We start from the raw sequence: 13,711 nt of genomic DNA, 5'->3' as shown, positions 1-13,711 counted from the left end.
TAACAATTTATTCATGAAAGAGTTAGTCTGTTCATGTACAGTTGCTATTGATAATTTTAATGTACAGGTGCTTTGTGAGCAGAACTTTCTTTTACTCTGATGAAACTAAAAAATTTGTCATCACAGAAAATGATTGTATTGAGGTTGTAATAAAGGATTCAGAGAATAGTGTGCCCTCGACAATTTGCCTGCCTCAAAGAATCTTTGTGCAGACCATGCGGAAGAAATACATTGAAATTCAAGCTAGTGAGATCTCTCATTTGCATTTCTGTTGGAAAGCTGCACAGTCTATCCTCCGTTAAATGAATAATTAACTGTTCTAACGTATGCAGACACGTTTGCTTGTGTTGGTTTTTGACTGAGGAGAACGTTCTGTAATTCGCTCTTCTGTAGGCTTACTGTTGGTCACTACAATACATGGATATTTTCCCTCATTTTAAGCCTGGAAAGTTCATCCATTCTCTTTTATCTTGACGATGAATTAACGAAGGAGTATCAATATATCATGTATGCTTTGAATTACGCTTATGACAATACTAAGTACCGTGTGGTTTTTCAAGCACAACTTTATTTCAATTTCATGGTGACCCAAACCTATCAACTCGCCCGCTTTTGGCAGGAAAAAAGCATCGATTTCTTTCACTTTGGCGTCGTAAATGAAGCATGTTTGAATTTTAAGAAAATTGCACGTATCTCTCATCTGAAAGGCTTGCGCTACCCAAGGATTTATTTAAAAATTCGGAGCAATCGAAAACGTAAGGCAAACAAAATAAGCGTAACCAGAAGCAGAATTTAATGTTTTGTAAAATCCCCTTTTTAGAGAAAGTAAACATAAACTTAGATGGTACGGTCATAAGCAGAGCAATTTAAATGGTGTGTCAAGCAAAAAGAAGTATTAACACTCGTTAGCCCAAGAGGCAAACTTTCTGTGAGGAATGTGGCAACAAAGCTAGTAAACTTTAGCATATTATCAAGCACAAGGGTTTTTTATCCCTCTTGGAAAATGGATGGTTAGAAGAACTCGACTGAGCGGCTTTATTTCTGTTCAAAAGAGAGCCTATGTACAATGCTGAAAACTGGTAAGATTTCCTGTAGTTATCGCATTCTGTAATTCTAAAAAAAGAAACCATTTTGGAAAAAGAAGGGACAAGTACACAATAAATAAGATTGGTATATGTTATTTAATTTCACCATGCAAGCGGCATAAGATGCTGATGCTATTCGTGCATGAAGTTGCACAAATGCATTGGCATAGCATTTTATGAGTAAATTTAAGTAGCATTTTGGGTAGCGAGTTGTATGGTTGTGATTGTCGTGAAAAATTGCATATGTAAACTTGATATCTGTGAGGCTTATTTGATAAAGTAAGGTAAAAATCAGTCGTTTTGTAAACAAGAATGAACTAAAACTTTGCTATAAATATCGCAAACATTTTTACTTCGAGAAAAAATTCAGGCAACAAGAAGGTGTTCGTGTTTTTCGAGCAGAACTCTCTCGCAATCTAATGAAAACAAGATATCTATCATCAAGAAAAATTATGATATCAACCTATGAGGAGCATATTAGACTTACGGGTGCCTGATTTTGACAATATTTGACAGGAAAGTGTGCATTAGAAATAAACCCGCAGAGACTGACCTTCCTCTTCGAGCATGGTGTATCTATGGATGATCACCAACTTCTCTTTACAGAAGTAAACCTTTCCCAGTTAAAAAAGAAGGTAGTTATCAACTGACTTATTACGTTCAGCGGCATACAAAAGCACGGCACGGTAAACGATGAAGATCCGAAAAACAAGATAGAACCGCGCTTATCGTCTCAATCGGTTCCTATAATTTGACTTGATAAGACATGAGTCGTCGTCATGTTGATTACATGACAATAAGTCTTACCTCTAACAGGGGTTTTTCTCAGAGAATGACAAATACAGAATCTTGCCTTTTTTGCTTCCTATCCGTTCCTTCTGTAAGCTCTGGCAAACTGAGTTAGTTCAAAGCTAAGAGTTTTTTTGCTCCTCTGGCATCCAAAGTTTTATCAAAAATGATAGAAATTTCCATTAAGGTCGCCACAAGCCTATCAACCGTCACGTTAGTTGTCATGCAACTCACCTCAGAAAATGCTAGTTAAATTTCCTCCGAAATTCTTCCCAATGCATTTTTGGACGCCAACGCACAAATAGCGGAAACGTACAGCAGGACTATCTGTTATCTGAGAGGCTTATGCTACACAAAGCTTTATTTGAAGAATCTGAGCAGTCGTATGCCTACGGTAAACACAATCTGGCAGCGCTACAAGAAGGGGGATTTTATGCTACGCGAAAGATAAAGCTAAAGAACAAATACAAACGAAATTCTGCCTCTGAGAAGGTGATTTTGTTGGCCGTAGGGTTTCGATTGCTCATTTTTTTTATATAAAGTCTTGGATAGCATGAGCCTTTCATTTGAGACACAGTCTTGTTGTACACGTCTGCCATTTGTGCGTCGGCTAAAATTATGCATTGGCACAGAATTTTCTGACTAAATTTGATTAGCATTTTGTATAGCGAGTTACATGGTCATGACTGTCACAAGATTTGCAGATTAAAACTTGTTAGCCCTGAGGCTTATTTGTTGAAGTAAGGAAATAATCAGTCAAGGGATCTTAAATTCATGGGCATTTCCTCGTAAGAAGTAAAGTTCTAAAATATGCTCCTGTTTCAAACGTTCTTAATATTTGCATATTTGCAAGGTGCTTCATTTATCAGATTTATGACGCCAAAATCAAAGAAATAGGTCATTTTCTTTCTCGCCAAAAATCACGACTTAAATGTAACTATACTGCAGATTAATAAATTGGGGTCAGCTTTAAATTAATAGAAAGTTTCGCCAGAAAAACACGCACGCATTGCCGAGTATTACCATAAGCAAGCATTGAAGTATTCATATTATACTGATCTTCCTTAGTTAATTCATGAGATGTATAGGAAGAGTGGCTTTTTCAAATGAATGATCTCTGCACCCAGACGCCCCCTTTCTACAGTCCATACCCAAAGATAATTTAAGTTATATATCTTCAAAGTTTAATATAATCTTCTGATTCATAGAATTTTGTTATTTGATCAGTTTAATTTCCTAAGATAAAGGCATTGTATTTTCATTCAGCCGTACAAAAATAAGTGCTTCAACTGTCAAAACAATTTGTCTTAAATTTAAATTTTTCTTTCTCTTGCTTAAGGTAACGAATATTCGTGAGTACTTACTTTTAGTGTAATGAAAATATAATATTTGTTATCAAGGAGAATGATTATCTCGACTGAGAAGAAAACGGTAGACTTATGCCTCTTTTTGAGTATGTTTGGCAGGAAAGTGCGCGCTGAAAATGAACCCGCACAGATCAATTTAAAAGCACGAGAGCATGTTTTATCTTGATCAAGCCTTACAGAATGTGTAGTTTTTGTTAAGTTTGTCCTACTACAACAACCTTGCCGATGAAAAATATACTTGCTTACAGTAAGAAGGATATTCGTAAATTTTCCGAAGAGAACATTCTTTTACTCTAATTTAAAATAATATATCTGTTATCATGGAGAATAATTACGTATATCGATCTCAGAAGAACATGAATTGATAGACTTATGCCTGCTAATTCGACTATGTTTCTCAGGAAAGTGCGCGCTAAAGAAATGTAAGAAACATGGTGTATTTGTCGAAACTTTCTTAATATGACAAAAGCAGTGTCCTTTTACTTTTAGAGTAAGAAACACAACATAACCATTTGTCTAGAGCTAAATGGGTTTATGTGCAAATCAAATCCATCGGCGTGCATTTGTTTTTAAAGTGTACAATTATTCATTGGTTACTATGAGAAAAAGTACGAGAACATGTTTTATTTTGATCAAGCCTTACAAAATTTGGTGCTGTAACTGTCAAAAAATTGTTCTGACTTTGTCCTAGTACAACAACCCTCTGAAATGAAATATGCTTGCCTACCGGTAACAAGAATATTCGTGAGTTTTTCGAGCAAAACGTTCTTTTACTCTAATGAAAATCAAATAACTATTATCAAGGAGAATGATTAACTAGATCTTAGAAGAACATCAGGGACTGATGGTAGACTTATGGTTGCTTTCGACTATGTTTGACAGGAAAGTGCGCACTGGGCATGGGCCCACAGAGATAAATTTAAAAGCACCAGGACATGATTTATTTTAAACAAGCCTTACAGAAGTTGGTGCGGTGCTCCAACTGTCTAAAAATTTGCCTGAAATTTGTCCTACTGCAACAACCTTCCACAATGAAATATATGCTTCAGTGCTTACAGTAACAAGGATCTTCGTGACTTTTCCGAGCAGAACTTTCTTTTACTTCAATACTGAAAAATTAACTAACTGTTATAAAGGAGAATGATATCTCGATCTTAGAACATGGTAGACTTATGCCTGCTTTTGACTACGTTTGGCAGGAAAGTGCGTGTTGGAAATGGACCCGCAGAGATATAAATTTAATTGCATTACTTTGAACAATTGAACTTTCCCCCACGCACCAATTAGTCAAGAAGTATCATGGTGTATTTATGAAAACTTTCTGATGATAAAAGCGGTGTCTTTCTACTTTTAGAGTAACAAACGCCACATAACCATTCGTTTAGAGCTAAATGGGTTTTAGTCCAAATCATACCCAACGACTATACAATAGTTCATGGGTTACTATGAGAAGAGCACGAGAACACGTTTTATTTTGATCAAGCCTTACAGAAGGTGGTGCTGTAACTGTCTTAAAATTTGCCCTAGATTCCTCCTACTACAACAACTTTCCATAAAAAAAATATACTTGCTTACGGTAGCAAGAATATTGGTGAGTTTTTCGAGCAGAACATTCTTTTACTCTAATTTAAAATAATATATCTGTTATCATGGAGAATTACGTATATCGATCTTAGAACAACATGGTAGACTTATGCCTGCTTTCGACTATGTTTCACTGGAAAGTGCGCGCTGGAAATGGACCCGCAGAGATATAAATTTAATTGCATTTCTCTAAAGATTTGAACTTACCCCAACTGATCATAAAGTTAACAAACATGGTGTATTTATGGAAACTTTCTTATGACAAAAGCAGTGTCCATCTTCTTGCAGAGACTGCAGAGGAAACGTGTTGGAATCGCCAAAGGCAAGATCGTTCGTTTCCTGTTCTCTTGGATTGAAACCATTTGTAACCCTTACCAGAGGTGTGTGATTTTTATTCGATCAAAACGACAATAACCTTATCTTTTCTCAGTTTGAAGGTTTCACATAGAAAATTCTCTTCGTCTTTCTATAAGACATCGTTTTCATTCCTTCTCACGAAATAATATCATAACTTAGACCAGACACCACAACCAACACAACTAAAGCTGTAATTTAATTTTTTACAGTTAAGAACTACTGAGGATGCAAGTTCTTCGTTGCCATTTCTCTTTTTCTTTTATCTAGCATCGCGTCCAAATGATAGACCGGGATATTAAAGGACAAAGTTAATTTGCTTGTTTGTGTCTGTTGGAAACTTTCTTTTAGGTACATGCCATTTCGGTAGGTAAAGGTAAGGTAAATTCACTTTAAGAGCCTTAGTGGCACACGGGGCAGGAGCTTGATTCGGTTTCTGTAGCATGAAGCAACTAGGAGTATTACTACTTCTCCCCTGGATGAGATGCTGGTCCATTGCAGCGTTACCCCAAAGCAGTATGTCTCCGGTACCCATTTATACACCCGGGTGAGGAGAGACAATTTGTAAAAATGTTCCCGCTTAGGGAAGCAACACAGCAATGAAGAAACCAACCAACCAATATCACACATGACTCATTAATTACAGTTGCATGTTAAAAAGGGAAAAATGTTTTCCACTGTCATTTCTTACTTTTCTCGATTTCAAAAAACGAGACGTCGTTCCAATTTGTTTTTCCCTTATAGTGAGGCAATTTAAAGTATCTGAAACGTTTCTACGAAGGATAGAAACAATTCTACTTTATTTAATCATGCATGTAAAGAACATCTCAGAGGCTTCTATGTAAGTCAATAATTCGTGAACAAGACGGATTTGTGATTAAATGAGAGTAGGGAAATTTCAGGCGACAATACTAAAATGGCATGAACGACACTTTGTGTGAGCGGCAAATACTGGGTCATCCAGCGCGCATTTTTGTTTCCTCATTTTGTTTTACGTCGTCAACATGTAGCCTAAGGTGGGGTTAATTTTAATATTGACCACCTAAAAGAAGTGATAGTTACAATGACAGTGATAATTTTAGGAATTATGGTAACCCCGCGTTTTACTTTTATCACAGGTCTATGGAGTAAAAGATGGCTCTCAAAATGGTGATAGTTGCATATTTGCAATGGGCAGAAAATTTTCACAATCACCTCTAGAGTTCGCTAGAGTTATATGATAACCTAGGGAAAAAATTGAAAAGTTGCCACAATCACAACGTTTTTCTTTCCTCATTTTCCTTCAAGCCATCAAAATGTAGCGCAAGGTGGGATTAATTTTAATATCGACCACTTAAAGGACCCTAGTCAGCCTCCGCCATTTTCGATGCCATCGAAATTATTGATATTGTTTGGTGAAGCGAAATCTTATTGCTCAACTGTAAGTTGTGTTCCTGAAAGTATGTTTCATTATCTTTAGTAGTTTCACAGTGCTTTCGTTCATTTCTACATGCTCCGAATAAAATATAATAGCCAAACTCTCGCATATAAACAAAAACAAAGGTGTGGCTGACTAGGGCCCTTTAAAGAAAGTTAATTTTCACAATTATGATAACCCCGTGTTTTTCTTCCATACCAGATTTACTGAGTAAAAGATGGCTCTCAAGTTGGTGATGGTTCTTGAACAATCTGCATTTGCAATAGGCGGAAAATTGTCACATGAACCATGTACTGTAAAATTTTAAAAATTGGCACAACCATCACCTATTTGGTACCCACATAACGGTGAGTTAAGTTCCTTAATTTTTTCCCATAGCCAGTTTCGATTCCTGTGGCTGTTATTATCATCGCCATTGCTATTGTCATTGTAATTAAAATTTAGTACCAAATATAAAAAATAAATATATATAGTTTTGAAACTCTTTAACATGAAATAGTTGTTTTCAGGAATGGTTCATTTTATTTGTTTTTCTCTTGATATGATATGATATTCATTTAATTATTATTTATTTATTTATTTATTTATTTATTTATTTATTTATTTATTCCTTTATTGTTTTTGGAAGGATTTGGAGAAACACCTCCTAAAAGTACCTCATATGTTCCGATGGAAGTCTCTCTCCCAATCGTATCGCGATCCACTTATCAAAAGGCCTATCCGGGAAATTTTAGCGCCTGCTCCATGATCTGCGCTGGCTATGCTAATGGCGGTAAAGACTCCTGTTCGGGGGATTTAGGAACACCAACGCGCTTAGCTCTTTGAAACTGAACACTGTGTTTTTGTTGACATTACAGAGATGGCGCTTGAAGAGAAGTTTAGAACTGAGATGAGGTAGTTTGCTGTGCGTGTAAATTTCTTCGATGATGTAGTCAATGGTGTCGTCAAGAGGTACTTTAGTGAAAAGTGAGGAAACGTATTACTCGTGCCCTTTACAGAGCTAAGCGCATCTCTTCCAATTTTGATAGCGACGTCAAAACACTGGAAACAACCTTTCTAAATTCGGGATACCCCAAGCGTTTTATTTCTCAAACAGTGAACAGTTTTCTACAAGATCCACCCAGAGATGGCAATCTTCTCCCGAGTTTTCTCTTTGAAGAACGTAAGAAGATTTTTATCAAGCTTCCATTACTGCCAATGAAATGAAAAAATTAGTAAGACTTTTATCTCTAAGCTGAACAATTTCATGGGTTTCAAACACATTTTCATCGTCCACTGGCAAAAAAGACAAATCAAAAGTCTTTTCGACCTTAAGGACAAAAACACTCACAGATCACACGTGGTCTACAAATGCGACTGTTCCTGCGGTGTTGATTACATCGGGGAAACCAGGAGAAATGTGGAGGTGCAAATCGAGGAACATTCGAACCCCTCTAATGACTCTGTACCTGCCCGTCACCTACGCGAGAATCCGACCCATTCTTTTAGTTGGTGAATACTTTGTACGGCCCAATCTTTTCACAAGCGCAGAATCATTGAAGGCTTACTGATCCAACAATGGAGCCCCAGTCTGAACAAACAAGTCCATTCTTACGTAGCGAAACTGTTCCCATCGGGAATCACCTAAAGCATATAAAATATGCAGGTAGCGGACGGTCTTTTTACCCTAAGGATGACTTGATTAGTCGAAAACGTTTGGTTTTTGATATCTTTTTAACTTTTTAGCCTTGTAAATAGTATTATAAATCTCAAGCGAATATCATGGGAAGTGGGTAGGTGGGAGGAGTGAAGGAAGAAAAAACTCTATTGTAAAAAAATCATAATTTCTCTACGAAGTTGATAGTAAAGAAAATATTTCCATCTGGAAAATAAGTTCGAATTTATGTGAAAATAAATCCTATGCCAAATAACTTACCCTGTAATACTTCAAAACAAATATTCCAGTAAAACTTTATTGTAATAACGAAAAGTTTGGGTAATTCAAAAGAAGACCATACTTGGTTTAGTTATTACCATAAGGTTGCATGTGTAACTGGTTTAGCAAAGAGCTGGCCGCTTTTTATATACCACGATTGTATTTTCGTTGTGTACTTTCAAACTGTCTTGTTTTTTTAGATTGTTGTCATTTAGCATGTAACCTGTAGTGTAAGTAATCTAGTTATTTGTATGTTTAAAGCTGTATGTATTGAATTGTAAGTAGAGTATTGTATTGTTAGTAGTGTAAGTAACCATGGCCAGTAAGCACTGTATTGAAGATAGATAAAATACTTTATTATTCCACTATTATGTCATTTCACCAAATAAGGTCAAGAGAACGCGCAAAATATGAGACCGTAATACACTGTAGTGTCCCGGTTTGACCGGTTTACAACAGAGCGAATACGGACGGAAAAGGCAGAAAAAAGGAGCAACAATGACCGGACTGGACGAAGAATAGTTTTTGAAACGATGCAAGCTCGAAAACAAGTTATTAGCATTCCAATCACTTGTCATTTATCTTTTCATTTTATCCAATCAAATTAAAGACATTTAACTGGCTTTCTGTGTTGTTTACGTCATTTGTACGCGCCATATACCGATGGACAGTTAATGCGGTCGGGTGTATTTCAAAACTGTTACCAAAACAGAGAAGCCAAAATAACAAAATCTTTTTGTAGTGGAATAATAAATCTCTTATTCGATGGTTTTACATATAATACTCGCGGATATTTTGCGAGTTGCGTAGTATTTCGGGGCGAGGAAAAATACGAGCAATGAGCAAAATATCCGCGCGTATTATATGTAAAACCATCGAATAAGATATATGTATCGTCTAGTGATGTATTTAGCCCTGATTATGGCTCCTGTTTACAGTTTAAAAGATTTTGTCCCCGGAGGGAACTGATGTTTGTATATTTAGGGTTCCTGTGGGTGTTCAGTAAAAGAGAACTCACCCGGATATAATATTACCGTCTGACCCTCTCGTTATTCTCCCCTTCCCCCCCCCCACCCCCCCTTCTCCAAGAACACCCGCCGATACACTATGCAACTTAGTTTCATAAGCTGATTTTTAAACTAAGATATATGTACACTTTATAATCGCTCTCCAGTTCCAGGTTGCACTCAAGTTATTTCTGAATGACCCTTGCTACAATCTTGAACAAAACAAAAGAAAAATAAGACCACCCCTACCCCACCTCCTTCCCTTCCTCCCATTGCAATGATGGAAAGAGGGCGCGTTTTGCTTTGCGCGCGAATTCATGATAATGGGGGAAGGGGGTGGGGATAATTTCTTATTTTATTCTGTCCAAGATTGTAGCATGCGATATTTTTCAGAATTCATCTTTCATTGTTCTCAAACTTCAACATTCTGTGGGTTTGTAGTGATCATTTTTCATACCGCCAGCAGTCAGAAGGAAACTAAATTTAGTTCAATAAACTTTAGCTTGTTTAATGGACATTGATCATTAACAGAGGACCGTTACGATCAATCGGTTCTGTTCCTTTATCAGAATTTCATGAACTTTGCGCTCATTGATGACTCATTAGAGTTTTAATCGTGTTTATTATATTTACTCCTTTTTAATTCGGGGATTTCCCTGATGCCCTCAGATAACGTAACACAATGACAACAGCTTCCGCTTTTTCTAAGAAAAACTATTTTAATAATATACTTTCGAACATCAGAAACACGCGATGCCTGATCCCTATTTCCAATCCATAAGTTAATTTCTCTTTATAAAAAGTTTTCACACGGAACATCAGTTAAATTATTGTTTTCCCTTCATTCACTCGGCAAAGGTAATATATGATTATAGCGGTTGTTATATTAAAATTGCCGAAAACCATTAAAGTTTTCGCAAATAGACAGCGTGACCAGGTTGTAATCCCATCGTCATCTGAACATTGCCGATTCCTAGAAACCGTGTTGACCTTTCCGAGAATTAATTTATAACAGACAATACAGTTTCTTTGTGTAAATTAGCCGTCAATTATGACATTGCATTTGTTTCACTTCAAGAGTTCTCTAATTAAAAAAAGGGTGTGTCCGTATTAAGTGGATTAATATTAGAGAAAACGGAAATATACAGAAGTGTGCGATGTGTCCGCATTAACTGGAAGGTCAAATTCTGCTTCACTCATGTGGTTCTAACTTTATAGTCTGTGGATGAAATGCTGATGTGTGACAGTTCAGATGTTATTGAACACAAGTGTGGCCGCTGGAATAAGACTCTTCCAGAAATCCTTTGTACAGTATTTGGGTACAGATAGCGAGGAATCTTAAACACCATACTACACGGTAGGTCGTCATAGGAGGTGGGGGGGGGGGGGAGGGGAGAAAGGGTAGGGGTGAAGGAACACATAAAACAAATAAAATCATAATTGTCTATGAAGTTAATCGTGAAGAAAACTAATAATTCCATTTGGAAAATAAATGCTAATTTATGTGTTTGAAAATAAGACCAGAAATTAAAATGGGAATTTTTAAGCTAAATGACTGACACTGTATTACTTAGAACTAATAATCCAATATAACCTTATTGAAAATTATAAGGAATACACTTCAATTTACAAACTTGTGTGAGTTGCTAAATAACCTGAACACAGTAGGTTTGGGAGAACTTGAATGTTTATGTCAACTCAAACAAACACTTTACAGCCTTCCAAAACTCTCTTGAGTGCTGACATGATCTCTTCTTAGTGTTAACACAAGGCCAATATCAGCCTACAAATACACAGTGATTACACAAGATTAAAAACTAGTTAATACACTTCAATAAAAGTTAATGTTTCTGACGGGTGATTGAATTACATTGATTTAAGACTGATTTTCGTTTTAACAGAAATGAGAAAATTCTTTCTAGTTCTTAAGAAAGCCAAATAAATGATTCTCTTACTACAAAACTGTATTTACAAGCACCGGTCACTAGTGACAACTGTATAAGTAAGTACATTTTTGTACAGAATAAAAATAAGAAAATAATAGTCCACAATATATAAATTATATATCAACTGCATGTACATGTATTTTAAAATCAAATCATGAACAACCCAGGCCCGTAGCAGGGGGAGGGGCAGGGGGGCTTGAGCCCCCCCCCCCCCCCTCCAAATTTTTAAAAGTTAAAAAAGAATGTGCCAAAAAATTTAAAGTCTTGAATTCTGATGCTGCAAGTGACTTTTCACAACCTTTAATAATCTGTTTACTATCCGTCAGTTTTCTTCGCTAACAGTTTGTTTTTATGTACAACAGCAACAAAGGCACTCCAGCCTTGTGAATCAGAAATAAGAACCAAAATGGATCGAAATCAACCAATCTCAGGCCATAAAAGCTGTTGAAATGAACTACTTGTTTTCTAAGACATTTGCTAATTGGTACCAATATCAACGCCCTTAGTTTAATTTATAACAATTAAGTGGCACTTTCCCTAAGAACGGTCCACTGCGTTTCGGGTCGCAAAAACGTTTGCCCTCAAACTTTGCCCAGTAAATCATCTTGGGTCATAAGTAAATGAAATATATGACTAAGTTTCGCACAGAGAGCAATTAGCATATTAAATATTTACATTTTTTTACGTAGCATTCAGAGATCAGGACTAAATAATTGATCAGTTTTTAGGCATTTTTGAACGGTTAAAATTATGCGTTTCATTTTGTGTTCTTTTCGTTGTAGTTAATTTAGAATGGTAGAATTTAGCGATTAAGAATGTTTTGATTTATAACAATCTGAATTTGATCAACCTCATTTGCATAATGCGGGTTTCATATTCGAAAAAGTACCAAAAGTGCGAAGTCGCTGTGGTCAAGGAAGATAAAAAGCGCAAGGTATTTTTATATTTCTATGCTTCCTACTATCTGTTTAGCAAAGTTCAGATGGAATTTAGAATGGTTCGGTCTGGACTTGTGAAATAAATGCCGGCAAAGACAGGGTACCTTCGCTGGTTTTAAGAAAGCGTTCAAACGAGGGTTAAAAATATTAATTTTTGTAACCCTAAAAATTAAGACAAATCAAAATAAACATGAATTTTATACCTTCAAAGGAATACTTTACTTAGCAATAATAATGAATTTTTGTGGCGTTTCCTGGTTTTCGAGCAGCGAGCTCATCAATTTTATGCAATTTTCTATTTTCGCAACGCTCAAATTAGGGTCCTCGACCGCTCTGACTGTTGTGGCCTGTAAAAAATACATTTTAACGTATTTCCAGAAACTAAAGTCATTTCATTTTCTTATGACTCAAGATGATTTACTGGGCAAAGTTTGAGGGCAAACTTTTTTGTTAAGTGTTCACACATGTTCCTAAGCCACACAAATATGTCCTCTCAAGAGCCACAGAAAAAGAAAGTCTACTTAATGGCAGGGTTGTATATAAGAGCCGGCAGCCGGCGAAGTTCGCCGGCTACTTTCAACTGTTGATCAGTTGTTAAACATTTAAAATTTTAGCCTAGAACAGCCTGAAACTCAATGCCGTATAAAATAAAATGTTCTGTCAATTCAGTCACGCGTTGTCCCTTGAGTTTCTTGAGTCACACAATTTCTCACCTGTTAAATACGAAATATGGAATAAAGAGAAAACATTTTCTTTGTTGTTTCCATTTTTCTCTGTCGCTGTATTAGTATATTTCTCGGAAAGGTCACGGTTGTATTTAATAACGATTTCAACGCGCGATGGTTTAGTTGCGAAGTCAGCCATGTTGATTAAACAGAGCAGAGAGACTGGTGTTAATTCTTGCCTCGATCACATTCGCTCTTCAGTTCCGGTCCATGTGTTTGGACGATGGAACCCAGCCGTAAACGTACGCGGGGGAGGCGGCAGTATTTTAGCACATATATTTTAATAAAAGTAAGCAACGCTTGGACTGAAAAGGGCGCCTCAGCAATCAAGCGCATTAAGACGCGGATGAGAAGTACAATCAAAGATGTGGGTGATACTCTGTAGCAATAGTCTGGCAAAGTGTTACATTGCTTCGTCTGCTTCGTCCTGGCTGACTTGTCCCTGGCTAGCAGTTCTTTATTTATCCAATGCTGCAGTAGTTTAAATACCTTTTTTAGGTAACGAGCAGTTTTTAGTAGCTTTTAAAAGTCATGGAAACATGGGGATATCAGTAATGGTTATGCTAGTGACCATAGACTGATAC

At 36.5% G+C, this 13,711-nt stretch overlaps 2 protein-coding genes and 1 long non-coding RNA gene across 4 annotated transcripts in view; 1 reads left to right on the top strand and 2 right to left on the bottom strand.

Annotated features, from left to right (window-relative positions):
* Positions 1-13,711, bottom strand: part of LOC146452358 (uncharacterized) — a 169,214-nt gene that overhangs the window by 102,681 nt on the left and 52,822 nt on the right. The gene's annotated exons all lie outside the window — the stretch shown is intronic.
* The window catches only part of LOC146452361 (uncharacterized), a 54,310-nt gene that overhangs the window by 17,958 nt on the left and 22,641 nt on the right, over positions 1-13,711 (top strand). Inside the window, exons 3-5 of one of the 2 annotated variants that reach the window (XR_014859776.1) lie at positions 6,798-6,943; positions 7,225-9,150; positions 9,183-9,318. This is a non-coding gene — a long non-coding RNA (uncharacterized LOC146452361). Of the gene's footprint in view, positions 1-6,797; positions 6,944-7,224; positions 9,151-9,182; positions 9,319-13,711 lie in introns of those variants that run through there. The other variant, XR_014859775.1, reaches the window with a different exon arrangement.
* LOC146452362 (uncharacterized) overlaps positions 1-13,711 on the bottom strand; it is an 80,780-nt gene that overhangs the window by 50,542 nt on the left and 16,527 nt on the right. The gene's annotated exons all lie outside the window — the stretch shown is intronic.

Source organism: Pavona decussata, unplaced genomic scaffold (genome assembly GCF_977016875.1).
Source record: "Pavona decussata unplaced genomic scaffold, jaPavDecu1.1 SCAFFOLD_371, whole genome shotgun sequence".
In the NCBI taxonomy this organism is placed as follows: Eukaryota; Metazoa; Cnidaria; class Anthozoa; order Scleractinia; family Agariciidae; genus Pavona; species Pavona decussata.
The sequence above is the reverse complement of the archived record's forward strand: the minus strand, read 5'-3'. Positions and strand labels throughout refer to the sequence as shown.